This window comes from Lucilia cuprina, chromosome 3 (assembly GCF_022045245.1).
Source record: "Lucilia cuprina isolate Lc7/37 chromosome 3, ASM2204524v1, whole genome shotgun sequence".
Classification (NCBI taxonomy): domain Eukaryota; kingdom Metazoa; phylum Arthropoda; class Insecta; order Diptera; family Calliphoridae; genus Lucilia; species Lucilia cuprina.
In genome coordinates this window covers 47,156,716-47,172,683 of record NC_060951.1, presented here as the reverse complement: position 1 = coordinate 47,172,683, position 15,968 = coordinate 47,156,716, and the positions used below count along the sequence as shown (strand labels likewise).

At 27.4% G+C, this 15,968-nt stretch overlaps 1 protein-coding gene across 7 annotated transcripts in view; it reads right to left on the bottom strand.

The window, feature by feature from the left end:
• LOC111686740 (probable serine/threonine-protein kinase DDB_G0282963) overlaps window positions 1-15,968 on the bottom strand; it is a 181,674-nt gene that overhangs the window by 36,226 nt on the left and 129,480 nt on the right. Inside the window, exon 1 of one of the 7 annotated variants that reach the window (XM_046945622.1) lies at window positions 2,029-2,171. The exons of the other annotated variants lie outside the window; for them this stretch is intronic. The gene's annotated coding sequence lies outside the window, so the exon portion shown is untranslated. Of the gene's footprint in view, window positions 1-2,028; window positions 2,172-15,968 lie in introns of those variants that run through there. 7 annotated transcript variants of the gene reach the window in all.

Here is a 15,968-nt window from a genome sequence, read left to right as displayed (position 1 = left end):
CACTTTTTTTTATTAAACGCAAAAAAACAAACATACGTCAGCAAAATGTTTGTTCATCAAAATGTTTCAGTATTATGGTAGCCATACAGGAAGTTTAGATTTGCATGTTTTTTATTTTTACTTTTTGTAATTAAAAAAAAACACTTAATTAAGTAATAAGAGTTAAGAAAATCTTCTTCTACATTCTTAATTGCATTTAAATTGAGAAAAACTTTTCGAACTTTTTAATTATATGAAACAAGCACTCTTAAAAGAAACTAAAGTCAAAATGTTTTCTTTTTTCAACTTGTAGTAAATATTGTAATATCATGTAATAAGATTTAAGACATACAAATAAATAAATAACATTTTAAAACCCCACTTTTTCACCTTCAATGCATAAATATGCTAAAAAAAATTTATTGTTTTTAAGTTTTACCAAACAATTTTAATATTTCAATTAAAAAAGGATTAAAAGCTTACTATTCATTAAAATATAGTTAATCTTTTAGAGAGGGTTTTTGAGTTGACAATTAAATGCCAATTAATAATCAGATTAGTTAATCTAAAAATAAATTTAATCTAATGTTAATCCCCTTTGATGTTTTTGAGTACAAAATAAAACATCGCAATGTTGCCATACAAAACAACAGAAAATTTCACTGTTTGTAAAAATTTTATATGTTTTATAATAAAAACATTAGAAGACAATTAAACATTAATGAAAACATTAATTAATAAGTAAGATTCCTATATTGGACTATGCCGAATCTTATATATCCACCATCACCATCATTGCCGAAAAGAATTGCTTCGTTATAAATAAACTTTGCTTTTGTTATTATCGAAAGAAGTAAATTTCATTTTCTGATGAGGATAAGTCAATTTTTGACTGATCCTAACAAAATTGGTTTATGTTGAATTTCATCGTTTGTACTCCAATTCCTATGCTAGTACTGATAGGTAAAGTCATTTGCTGATGGGGCATTTATACGGTGGATAGACCAATCCTCACAGAAGTTGGTAGATTGATTTTGGCCCATACAAATATATAGATTTCTGAGCCAGTAATAAGTGTTAAAGTTAATTTCTGAAGTCGACCTTATGTGGGGGGTAGGGTTAATCATGGACCGATCCTCGCAGAAGTTGGTAGATAGATTTTGACTCATACAAGACCTGTTTATGCCGAATTTCATGGATGTATTCACATTTCTGAGCCAGTAAAAAGTGTTAAGGTAATTTTCTGAATGTGACCTTATATGGGTGTAGGGTACATAATGGACTGATTCTTACAAAAGTTAGTTAAAAGATTTTGCTTATATAAAACTTATTTATGTTGAATTTTATTGCTGTACTCTTATTTCTGAGCCAGTAATTAGTGTTAAAGTAAATTTCTGAAGAGGACCTTATATATTATAATGGTCCGATCCTCACAAAAGTAAGTAGAGTAATTTTAACTCATACATAACTTGTTAATATCGAATTTCATCGCTGTACTCGCATTTCTGAGCGTTAAAGACATTTTCTTAAGAGGGACCCTTTATGGGGGATAGAGTTAATTATGAGCCGATCTTCATAAGACTTATTTATGTAGAGTTTCATCGTTATACTGGTATTTTTAAACCAGTTATAACTGTTAAAAATATTTTCCGGTCGGTTACTTGTATGGGGCTATGCGAAAATGTGAACCGATTTTAAAATATATCGTTTCTCTTATAGACCAATATAATGTATCTACAAGGAAGCCATTGACGAACAATATAGGCTAAGTTGTCGCATAGTCAGTAAAAATTAATTATAGTCACAGGTTGAAAAAGTATTCAAACACATTATGGTACTTTGTCCAAGTACACGATATTAGACATGTACCTATGTATGGGTTATCTGTCATGGGAATAGTTTGATTATTATAATTCTCTATTCTTTGCAAACGTTTATAAACAGCAACAATTAAATCATTTTATTTATTTGATTAAAAATACTTTTTATGCGGAAATATTATAATGTTATATATATATTTTTAAAATTAAATAAAATAATTTTAATTACCGTATTACTATGGACAGGAAATATAATGGTAATTTAAAATATTTTTATTTATGTATTTATCCTTTTTACAAGTAATATAAGTGTATGTACTTGCATTTATGTATTATATTTGTTATTTGTTAATTAATTTTTAATTTTTAAATTTTTTCATTTGATTTTTTTTTTTTAAATAAACTACACCAGCACAAATTTTTAGCACAATTTATATTTTAATGTGTATATTATTATTTAATTTTTTTTACACCATTTTTGCAACATTATAAAACAATAATATTATTTTTTTCAATAATTTTTCTATTAAATTTTTTGTTTGCGGCTGATTTATTTTCACAAGTAATTAACAATATAATTATTATTTTCTTTTATCACAATTATTTGTTAAACACACACACACGCTCACTACAATATTTATTTTATTTTTTTTTAATTAAATTTCTATTATTAAATATTTTATATAAGTATTTATTTTGTTTCTGGGTAGAATTTATTTTCTGATTTGATTTACGCCTACAGTTTTAATGCGAAAATTGATTAAATTCATTTGGAACACAAAAAAAATAATATTTATTTTTTATTTTATTTTGTTGCCACAACAACGTACGGTTACTAACTTCGAACTATAACCGAAAGACTGATAGAGTTCAAACTTTTACAAAAAATTCATATTGAGTTCTAAAAATAACAAAGTTGCATTCCAAAAAGAAATATTTCACCACCAACAATACCACCACCATTACTACCACACACCACCCTCTCCGGGTTTTTTTTTGCAGCCGATTTTTTAAATTTGGTATGAAAATGGAAGGAATAGTGCATTAACTTACTGACAACTTTATACTTTATTGTCCTTACAGTGCAATACAAATGGATGGGTATGTCAACATAAATAGAAAGTCCTTTGCAAGGAATTCATATAATTAGGATTTGACTTTAGTCTAAACTCTCTATGCGAAGGCAAATTGAAATATTCCAAAGGAAAGAAATAAATGGAACGAACGACAAAATTGTCTATATTTTGTATTAAGGGTTATTCACGCACTAAAAACACAAAAAAAAGCAGAAACATAAAAATTACAACAATTTTCAACCCTCATTTTGTCTGTCTCTTGGTCTGTCCGTCCTTATATGTAGTATACTATCTGGTTATCTGACATTCAGACGTTTGTAGTATGTGTTTAGCATGTTAAATGAATTTTGTATGCTATTGTTGTCGTTCTTGTTGTTGCTGTTGCTTTTGGGGAGTTTAACTGTTTTATGAGGGTTGCTCGTTGGTTGTGATCATTGACAAATTGAGAGTTGTTGTTGGTTTTTAGTCAATTTTGAGTAGAAACGAAAAAAAAAATAAAAGAACTCGTCATAATAATAAAAGAAGTAAAATAAAAACACAAATATTTTGTCGTCAATTTTTATATTTTTCTTGTTAATGTAAAATGAGTCAATAAATTCGACAGCAAATGTTCAATATAACTAACACACACGCACAACTCAACACATGTACACATAATCATTTTTATACACTTGTAAGGTTTAGGGTATAAAAGTGTTAAGTCACTTTATTAAAATTATGCAATTGGCCTGAAATATCTAAAATACAAACAAAGAACGGCAAAAATCTATTTATAGAATTATGATACTTTGAGGGAAAATTTGAATAACTTTACAAAAATGTTCAAATAGTTTTTTAAAATTACAATTTTGCTTATGACTTGTAAATTTACATATTCTATTATTTTCTATATATTTTTTTTTTAAAATGTTGGACTTAACATCTTTTGCCACCTAAGCACTAACATAAATTTACATATTTTGTGCAGAGTTACTTAAATCTCTTATTTACTTATTTTTTCCATTTTTTGCCTTTTGTCACTAATCAAAAATATGAATAAGGGCTTTTTGAGGTTTATTAGTACTTAAATGTGTTTATTTTAGCATAAAATGAGTGTGTTTTTTATGAATTTAATGCTTCCTTTAAAAGCAGTAACATGAAAAAGGGTCAGTTTATTTGAAATCAGCATATAACTAACAAACTCATAATTTTAGTAAATGTTTTCAAACATACAGGGACAAGTTAAAGTTATTAACAGTCTAGCCAAGAGCAACTCCAATGGAAAGTTTAAGATATTCCTGACTTACATAAATTATTTATGTAGACAAAAGTGGAAAATCAATTTGAATTATTCTTTTAATGGTTAAAACATTTTGTCACATTTTTCGTTAATATATAATATATTAGTATATTTCTCGCTTTTGGTTCTGATAAAAATAGTTTCTTTTTCTTTCAAACAAAAAGAGTCAAAGTCAAATGAAACCATCGGTGGCACAGTGGTATACAAAGACTATTTTTGAATTTCAATTCAATTTACACTTCACTGAATACCTTGGCACATGTTATGTCTCTCTCTACTAATGTACTTCCCTAGCCGCTAATTCTAAACTTTATAAGTTATATTAGATCCACTAATTATAGACTAATATAACTTTTAAATATTGGAATTTGCGGCTAGGGAAGGACAGCAGTAGAGAGGGACATTACACATGCCACTTTATTTATTGAAGTGTAAATTGACTTGAAAATCACCCTATACTACTTTTGATAGAACCCAACACAGATCACAAGACAGATCATTTATAAATTGTTTGACCGATATGGACGTTGTAGAGTTGTAGATGAGAAAAGCACCACCTGGTGATTCTTTGGTATTTAAAAGATTTTGATACCTTCGTACTTTATATTAACATCTGACTTCCGACCTTATTTCCTAGTACTTCCAAAGAAGGGAAAAAGGAAGTAGAATTTGGTCCAAGGATATGTTGAAAAAGAATTGAAGAAGTGATTAACTTTACACAAACTTGTCAATGGAGGGATGTCCTTTTTATTTGATTCCAAATGAACTACTTCTGAAGTCGTTCTCAAGATGTAATTTTTAGGCTATTTTTTCGAAATTATTTATTTTTAAATAATATAACTATTTTGACATAAATAATTTTAACATTAATAAGATTAATAGACACATTATATACAAAACCATTGCGAATTTTTTACATCTCTTGATTCTAATAAAATTAACTAAAAATAACACAACTCTTCTTGATAGCTTGACACCAAGTTTATAATTTCTTTTATCAGCAGAAATATTTAAAAATATTTTTTAAAAAATGTACTTTTTAAAACTTCGAAGTTTTTTAAAAAGGGATCACCAAAAAAACTTAAAATCTAGTTTTTTATTTTTTTGAGTGTTGGGCGTTATTTTAGCATCTTCTTACATAGTGCTTAGTGGTAAATGTTATTCTTTGGGAAGTACTTCGTGTTATATTAGATGGTTTACGGTATATAACAAATCTATCAAATAATTTAACAAAATACAACTTTTGCATCCGACATTATTAACTATAGGTATGCAGATGGGCTCTGTATACTTCTGATTTATTCTGACTCTTATTCATTTGACATCAACTCATTCGCAATATTATCCCCACAGTAGTTTATTTGTCTTTGTGAACCGAACTTATACCGAAATATATATGTAAAAATATGTAACAAATTTAAGGGAAATTGCTGAGGGTAAAAACTGTTCGCTTTTAATGAAGTTACAGTGAGAGATTTTTTCTATATTTCAGTATTTAAATATTAAAAATGAACCCACGATCGCTAAGTTGATTGAAATAGCACACTACTAATTAGAGCACTTTTCTCAAATAATTATACAAAATTTTTCTTTTTTTTAATCCTTCACTAATAAATTTATAATCCTGTAAAAATCGTTTGTATTTGTTGAAAACAAGACAAATGCTTGTTAAACGAAATTGGATATTTATTTTAACATTTACAAATTCTCTCCTTTTTATTATTAAAATTTAAAACAATCTTTAAGTCGACAATATTTTTTAGACAAATTGTAAAGGCGCGCTATCTGACATCTAAAGTATAAAGTGCCAAAAAATAAAACATAATACGAAAGTTTTTCAATACAAAAATGTATTGGCGCAAAATATTTACAAAAAAATCATGTCATATCTTAAAATTTCCTTCCCAGTAACAGGTGCATACAATAAAAATCGATTTGAGTTTAAAAAGTTTAGTTGTTGTTTCACTTTTCATTCATTGTTTGTAAATTGTGTATAACACCTCAAAAGTAACATTTCCGTTTTGTAGTTGTTGTTGTTGTTGTCGTTGGTACTTGTGATCCTGTTTCTTATTTTTCAAATTATTTTCAATTCTTCGAACGTTAGAACATAAAGTTCAATTTTAAAATGATTCTTTGATTATGGGTTTTTTCTCTTTTGCTTTTGTTGGTTTTGTTATTTCTTAAATAGTATGAGGGTATTTGGTTTTTGTGTGTGTAAATGATAGTATACATTTATGGAACTTTTTCATGTGCAAACTTTACCTTTTTTGTGTAAGTTTTATAAATGAAATTTTCATTAATTTCATGAACAAGGGATAAAAGGTAAAACAATAAAAAATCAAAAAAACAGTTTTTGATATTATTTTTAAACAACAATTTGGAAAATTTGTTTTAAGCACGAAAATCTTTATCAACGTGCTTTGGCATTTACAAAAAAACTTAACTCACTCCCTCTTTCCTTATTCACTCGCAACCAAATTGATGTTTTTAATTGGGTATATACATACATGTGTTTGTATGTATTTACGTATGTATGTATATGTAGATATGTGTGTTTTTTGTTGATATTATTGCCAAAGCTGTTTTAATTATAGAGTTTTTTGTTTAATAAAAAAAACGTTAATCGTTTCTTTCTAATAAAAAAGTAGTCTGTTAGATACCCCAGTAATTAAGGGATTCCTTTAAGACAGTATTTTTCCTAAACGTTATTTTAGTACCTTTAAGTTATATAGGGTAAAGTTAAACATCTCTTTAGTATGATCAAGTAATCTAAAGAAAAACTTATTACTTTGAATTACTTTCTCCAGACCTCGAAATTATCCCTAACTATATAACGTAATATTTAAAACTAAATATTATATCAAAGCATTGGCCAAATAACGGACATTTTTTTAAATAAATTGAATTGAATTCATTAATTAATCTACGAAAAAAGGTGTTTGTCTTACAAACATTACCACAAATCCATAATATCCTCTCCACAACTCATGTAGGGTATTAAAAAGTGATATACACTAACAATAACATTTTAAATTACTATTCTTTCTCCATATCCTGAAAATCCCGTAAAAAACATTTCAAACATTTGGGTATGGGTGTGTGTTTGTTAATTTTTATGGTTGTATAATAAAAGTTTTTGTTTCGAAACAATACAACCACATGTTTAACACATACAACAAGTACAAGACGAACACAGATGTTATTTGTGTTTTTTTTTTTGTTTCTTGAATGTTTTAGTTTTTCCTTTTTGCTCTTTTTTTCTGTTAATAGAAGTGTAATTTTGATTCGTGTATTTTAATGGTTGTTTGGCAACATTTGTGAGTGTGTGTCTGTGTTTTAAAAATTGTTTAATTTTCTTAACAGCTATCAGAAAATTGTTTAGTGTTTTGGGAAAAATTAAGGTTCTCTTCAAGGATTTAATAAATTTGAAAGCGTTAAGTAGTTTATGGAATGCAATTATTAAAAAAAAAACATCTGTTAGTGTTCTTATAAATATGTAAATGATGAATAAAAATGTTTTAGGTTTTCTTTATCAATTTATAATCACATATTACTCATACGACTAGATGTTCTACTTGTGCTAATGACGAAGTCGATCTAGCTTTCATATCAGTACATTATTATATATTTACATTATACATTACACTCATTCTATGCTTTCTAAGTTAGAAATGATGGCAATACTTATAATGGAATATAAACAAAACAAAAACTGTATATACCACGAGTACCATCATCATTATTATTAAAACCGTCAATAACTATAATTAAATTTATAACCTTTTATACACTATACATAATTCATTTAATGGTCAATATGAAAAAAAACAACATTTAATGGTTCATATGTTTACTCTTTTAAATAAACAGTGTGTGGTAAAAGTGTTCGAGAAAAAAAGAGATAACTGCAATATCAAGTATAATATTTTTTTAGTTTTATTAAAACTAAATGTTATTAAAACCAAGTTCCTACGACACTATTTGTAATTTCTCTTCTTTCTAATTATGAGACAATAACTGTCAAATTGAATTACAATTGCAACTGAAGCACATTAGGTAATTTCCAGAGTTAAGAGTAATTTCAAAAGTTCAGCATCTACACAGCTTTATAATAACACTAGTTTATACCAATTTTTTAAAAATAGGGCCAAAATTAAAAAAATCTAATAAAAAGTGGGTTAAAGGAGACGTACATTTTATATTATTGTATTTTTTTCCTGAGATTGTTAGGTTCCCAAAACAGGCGCAAGCACCCAAAAAAATCAATTCTCATTTTCAAACATTTTTCCATCACTACTAAGGAAGGTTGCTCAACAAAAACCACTTTATCTCAAAATTTCGACGTATAGGAAAAAAATACAAATTGTTAATTAACAACCTAAATTGGGGGTTCAAAATTGGTCTAAGGTTCTATATTGAAGACCAGAAACAGAAATATACATCCGTTTACCTAATCATAACACAAGCTTTCCGGATGAAGTCTAAGCGCTACAGGGTTTAATATATTTACCGACATTTAGAAGATAATTAGGGCGATATAAGATGATAGAATAAAATATTCAAAGTGGATTCTAAGAAACTTTAACTGAGTATTCTCACAGAGGTAAGGTTTACATGGGAACTAGGGAGTAGTCGGCAACGAAATGGCGAATGTAACACTTATACAGGAAATTAAGTTCGAGTTTGTTAACCTGATGAACATAAAACCATTCGAAGCAACTAAAGCTGAATTAAAACTATGGATGAGAGAATCCCATAAGCCATCTTGGAATAATGAAAACCCCAATTTTCTCAAAATAAGCAAGTCTGAAGTTATTATTATGGTACGTATTCTGAGTGTATGTATTTTATGTGTCCAGGATAACGATATCATCAAAACTTGCGGTTTCAGATGAATGTAGAGCATGCGGAGAGGACAGTGAAACTCAGGAGCACTTTATTTTCCACTGTCAGGTATTCGTCGAAATTAGATCCCAGTATCTTGGAAATGATGTTATTCCGGAAATATTTCCTCACTAACACTGATTGGAAAATTCTTAAGAATTACTGCAAGGAAACTGAGTATCTTAACATTGTGATCAGTGTGATCTCAGTAAGTTCTTGTTTTAAGCATTTATTGATAACTTAAGTTTGAAACTGGTATTCAAGTACATATCTATTCTTTTTTTATTCTTAAATGTATTGAATCTAAAATGATTTAAGTTTGATATTAATCCTATAAATTTTAAATCATACATCGCCAGAGAGTAAAAAATTCATCTTACAACACTTTTGATTTTCACTGTTTGCTTTTGCAAATTAAGTAAAAGTGGTTCAGACTGTGGTTTAACCATATGCAGATTGTTTCAAACACTTAACTATATACAAACAAATAAATATAAATAAACATTTTAGTTCACTTCAATCTCAATTAAAACTGAATATTAAATCACATATTATATTTAAATACTTGAAAAAGCTTTTTTTCATAAATTTTTTGTTATTATTATTTATTTGGTTTATTTATTCAAAAACTTTAGATTTAGTATTTTAAAACAGACCATTGGGGATTTATTTAATAGTTGCAACGTCATTTGTGATTTATATTTAATACAGATGGCATAAAATTTGGTAAAAAGCATTGAATGATGCTAATGGATGGATGCACAGAGTCCATCATTATGATCATCAATCTTATTTACATATAGTGGCATGTCGCATTGGAAAGTGTTAATATTAATATTTATTTAGTTATCATTTTATATGATTTGTTTTCATTATAAATAATTAAGTACTTATTTATTTGTTTGTTTATATTTATTTGTTTTTCAAGTACATAATAATAATAAACAAATTGATGGTCATACACTTGGTTAAACCATTTAGTGATGTTTATTAATAAAAATTATTATTTTTTTGTGGGTTTAATGGGTGAACAAGGAAAAAAGAAATTTATTTAGCAACAATTTTGATTTGTTTTATTTTGTTAAAATGAACAAAGTTTTAATTATTTAGTGAATGTATTTAATAAAATTCTGTAACAATATAGTATGTGTGTACACGACAGTTTTTGATGAGTAAGTTATAATATTGTTTACGATAATTGGAAATTTAATTTGTTATTTCACGTTGAGACAGGTTGTTTTGTCAAAGCTAACCTTGGACTATGTATATGAGTATTTGTTTATGCGACAACAATTTCTACAACAAAAACTATTTAATTCCATTAAAATTTTAATTAAAATCACAATTGTTTTGAAATCAATAAAGGAATGTAGAGGTTATCTTAACACATACACACACAAAATTTCATTTACTTAAAGATTGTCTTAACTTGGAGAAAAAGCTGTCAAGCTTTAACTGTTTTAAATCCTAAAGATAATAGTTTATTTACGGGTAAAACAAGGCGACTTGAGGAACACAGCGCTGTTGAAAATTTTCACAGCGTAGGTGCTGACAAGTACTGTTTAATGCTTATTAAACGATCTAGCAACGTCCGTCCATCCGCCTTTAAAACACAATTAAAAAGAGAACAATCGATTCACATTGTGTGGATTAATGAAATTTAAAATAAACAAGAAATTCGATCCTGATAACTGGATCGCTGGGATCAACTTCCACGAAATCCCTAGTCGTGCTACTTAATTGGATCCCGACGGACTTGTTGGCCAGTAAAATAGCACTCACGACGGCATTCAGACTGAATGCAATAAACGTAGTCTTACAAACCATATAGACATGCTAGTATTACCGATAGGATAGGAAATCTACCGGTAAATATTGATTACTGTGTCCCCAAGCCCTTCCCCCAGAGAAGCTTCACTTTCATCATCTCGGAAAATACGGGATTGGAAGAAGATCGCTCTCCACGAAGCCTATCCGTGTACACAGATGGCTCTAAACGAGTAGAACGAGTAGGGGGCGGTATTTCCATTCCAGAATTTAGAATTAGGATTACTTTTAGAATTGGTAATGATTTAGCCCTGGCACTGGTATCACGAGATATCAAACAGAGATATCCTATTCTTTACCGACAGTCAAGCTACAATTAAGTCCCTGACATCACGACTAGTCCAGGAATGCCGGACATCCTTAAATACGATGGCGAGACATTCAAACATCGTACTCCCGAAGGCGGGTGCGCAGTTGACCGACTCGGACATAGACCATTTCTGCGGTACTCCGATAGGAGTATGCAAAAGACTTGTGGATAACATGTTTAATGAACTCTCACAAGAAACTTGTACTCAGACAAAGAAGATATGGCCAAATCTTGATAATGAGCGCACGGACCATCTTCTAAGATACAGCCGAACCCAACTCAGTAAAACAACAGCTGTTATCACTGGACACTGTAAATTTGGTAACCACGCAATGCGACTTGGATTACCTTATAACGACTACTGCTGATGCTGTCAAGATGAGGAAGAAGAGAAATCAATGGAACATCTTCTTTGCCACTGTCCAGCACTGCAGGACATCCGACTTCGGTATCTGGGTGATCGATTTCTGGAGAACACCTCAGTGTTATCAGGGACTTAAATAGATAACCTAAACGCCTTTATCAGGCATTGCGGTTGGTTTCACGAGACAAACTCAAATAGCACAGATCAGTAGCTTTTCGAGTTCGAGACTATTTTTGTTATTAAAAATGTATCACTCTCTCATATTCTGAAGAGTTTGGTCTAAAACTGACCCAAGTCCCAATAAAAAGGTTTTCGCCCTTTTATTAGTATCGATGTGGATGGTATAATTTCGAGGGTATAACTTAACATAGTTAAATATAAACATTCTTATTGGTTTAGTAAGCGGTGTTGGAAACATACATTTTGAGTTATGACTTTACTATAGTATAAATAAGCGTTTTGAAAGCCAGTATGTATGTATTTGTTATCCTTGTACTGTGTAATAATTGAGCATGATGTAAGAATGTCAAAATATGATTTATGTACATGTATATGTTTGTTAACGACAACAATAACAACTAAAATACATTCATATTAATGTCGTGTATTTAGTAAACATACAACCACATTTACACGCACTTACACAAACATTGTGAAATTATGTTTATATTGTATTTAAGTATACCTGTAGTTCGTGGTGGCGATACCCAAGAAGTGTTTGTAATTGATAAATTTCGGGTGATAAAAAGAAAAAGATTAAATTTATTCTAGTTACTTAGTTAGTTAGTATAAAAGAAATACACATAGGTCTATATTTTGCCTAATGTGCGCTCTTTTAACATTACCCTTCATTTCCCGTCTACTAGAACACTAACTACTAAAAAACGAGAAGCCAATTAATTTTTTTCTTTTTTTGACTCTAATTGTAACTGACTCCTCCCTACCTATTACTAAGGTACGGTAGAGTGGGTGGCAATTAACCACATGCGAATACTTGAGAATACTAAAATGACGCCTGTTAGAACTACCGGGATGTATTTAAGTAAATCGAATACTTTTTATATTTACACAATACACGCACATTAGTACTCTAAGTTGATTTTAGTTACCAGATTATGATTTATGATCGCATCTTTTTAAAAGATTTCTCTTTAATTTGAGGTCAATAAAAAACAATATTTGACAAAACAACCACAATAAGGACAATGACAAAAACGGAATTTTTTGCTTTTTTTCTAATTGGCTGTAACATGGGCTAAAGAATTTATGAACCTAACACTGATTTATGGGTATAAATTTTACATTAATCTCCAAAACGAGAGAATAAATAAAAAAGTAGATTTATGGGAAACTTATAATGAGCTTTAAATGAGATACATTTGAAGGGACTTACAATAAAGGTTTTAAAGTTGTATAAAGTTGAAAACATACCTGCAATAGAAAAGAAACAGAAATTAATTATAAAAAATGGTTAATTGATCTTGTTATGATTAATATTAAAGGGCAAATAAAATATTTTCATAATACATAGTTTTCAATTTCAACCCTTTCTTTTTAATAATTCATATGATCTATGGATGACAGGACCACTTGCTCTTCCTACAAATAACACGAGAATGAAAAACACTTGCATGTTGTCCCCTCCTAAAAGCATACTAGTTAAAATATTCGTTTCAATTTAAACATCCGGTCAAAATTTCATTTAACTTTTATTTAGCAAATCTAAAAAGCACACAGACACTAAAAAGGCCCAAAAATAACAAATTAAAGCAAAACACAAAGAATAAAAATAAAAATGTTGCAATAAGAATAAAATTTCAAAAAAAGTAGCTATGCAGATTTAGATAAACTTTTCAACACATGCATGCATCAGCATGCACTGATATATATATACTTCTAAAATACGTATGTGTATACGCTCATATGAACACATGGACGTATCAGCAATTAAATTTTGTTCTAAATAAAGAAGAAAAATAAAACGTAGTTTTATTTAATGCAAAAATGAAAAAAAACTCTAAAGTAATACAGTCTAAACACATTTCCGGTATTTCTATTTAACAAACTTTTTAATTAAAAATATAGAAAAAAGAACAGAAAGAATAAAATAAAAATCGTATTCGTAGTGTGTATTTATTACTTGTTTGTAGTATTTCATGTGTCCGGCGTCAAAAGAGCAACTTGATACTAGTACTTTTTTCTGCATTCATATATTTATTTTATTTTTGAAATTTCCTTGTTTTTTCTAAATTTTTTATTCATAAGAACTTTTTTTATCATGATTTGTAAAATGCATAATTTTTGTTCACATTCAAATTTAGATTCACATCTCTTTCTCTCTCTCTCTCCCTCTCTGACAGGATGTATATGTGTTTTTGTGTATTAACTATTTTTAATATGTTTGTTTGTTTGTTTGTTTAGTGTAATCTGTTTCAATATAACAATTTTAAATGGAAAAAACAAGCGATGTAAAAGAATAAAACTAGATTAGGTTTAAGTCGAATAGAGGAATAAACTACATTAGTAGAAGACAGGAGAAGCACTGATATATAATTGAACTTGTTAGCGAAAAAAAAAAAATAGAATTAAAAAAATAAGGAACATTTTGCGCCTATTTCCAAAAAAAAAGAGAAAATTCTGCGAAATTCAAATAAAAAGCATTTACGAAAATTTAAAAAAAGAAAAACTTAGCTAAAATACAAATATGTTCTATAGAAAGAAATTCAGCAAATATGTTCTATAAAAAGAAAATTTGGTGAAAATGTTCTATAAAAAGAAAATTTCCAATAAAAGAAACATTTAGCAGAAATGTTAAAAAATGAAAATTTAGCGAAAATGTTCTATAAAAGGAACATTTTGCAGAGAAAATCTAGCGAAAATGATTTATACAAAGAATATTTGACTAAAGTGTTTTAAAAGCAATTTATCGAAAATGTTTATAAAAGGATTATTTAGCGAAAATGTTCTAAAAAAAGAACATTTTAAAAAATGCCATAAAAAAGAAAATTTTTCGAAAAAATAAAAAGAAAATCCAACGAAAATTATCTATAAAAGAAAATATAACAAAAGTTTTCTATAAAAGGAAATTTTGCAAAAATTTTTATAAAAAAAAAAAAAAATTTTAATGAAAATTTTCAATAAGAAGAATTTCAACAAAAATAAATGTTAATGAAAAATTTTATAAAAAGAAAATTTTACTAAAATATTTAATAAAAAATACAAAAATTTTCCATAATCAGAAAATAACGAAAAAAAATCTGTAAAAAGAAAAATCATCAAAAATGTTTTATAAAAATAAATTTTAGTGAAAATGTTGTAAAAATTTTTTTGTTAAAATGTCCTACAAAGAGCACATTTTGCTTAAATGTCTCAAACAAATTTTGACAAACATTTTTTGTATTTAATAAAATTTTAGTAAAAATTTTTAATAAAAAATTGTTTAAAGGAAATTTATTATAAAAATAAAATTTTGGGAGTATCTCTTAAAAAATTTAGCAAAAATTTTCTATAAAAATAAAATTTAGCGTAAACTTATCAAAAGAGATTTTAGTAAAAACTTTACTTTAAAAAAATTATTTTTTTTTGTTATGATTAATATTAAAGGGCAAATAAAATATTTTCATAATACATAGTTTTCAATTTCAACCCTTTCTTTTTAATAATTCATATGATCTATGGATGACAGGACCACTTGCTCTTCCTACAAATAACACGAGAATGAAAAACACAAAAATGTTTTATAAAAATAAATTTTAGTGAAAATGTTGTAAAAATTTTTTTGTTAAAATGTCCTACAAAGAGCACATTTTGCTTAAATGTCTCAAACAAATTTTGACAAACATTTTTTGTATTTAATAAAATTTTAATAAAAATTTTCAATAAAAAATTGTTTAAAGGAAATTTATTATAAAAATAAAATTTTGGGAGTATCTCTTAAAAAATTTAGCAAAAATTTTCTATAAAAATAAAATTTAGCCTAAACTTATCAAAAGAGATTTTAGTAAAAACTTTACTTTAAAAAAATTATTTTAAATATTATTCTTAAAACAAAATTTAAAAAAAAATATTTTAAATTTTATTCTCTAAAATTTTCTAAATATAAAAAAAACTTTTCTTTTAGTATTTTGTTTTTATTGTCCTGTAGCGTATTCTAGAAAAAAAATATTCACAAAAAAAAACCTTGAACTCAATGTTATTTTATTGAAATCGACAACATTTATAATATAGTCGTAAAAATACACAAAAACATACATACGTAAATGTAGTTATGTTTAGTTTAAGTACTAACTATATAAGTTTGTATCTATGTATGGGTAAACAAACGTACGAGGCATGTTTTCTATGTTGTATGATCAGAATATAGTTTATTTTCTTGATTTTTGTTCATGTTGTTGTTTAACATTTAACATTTGACGTTTGTGTATAAACA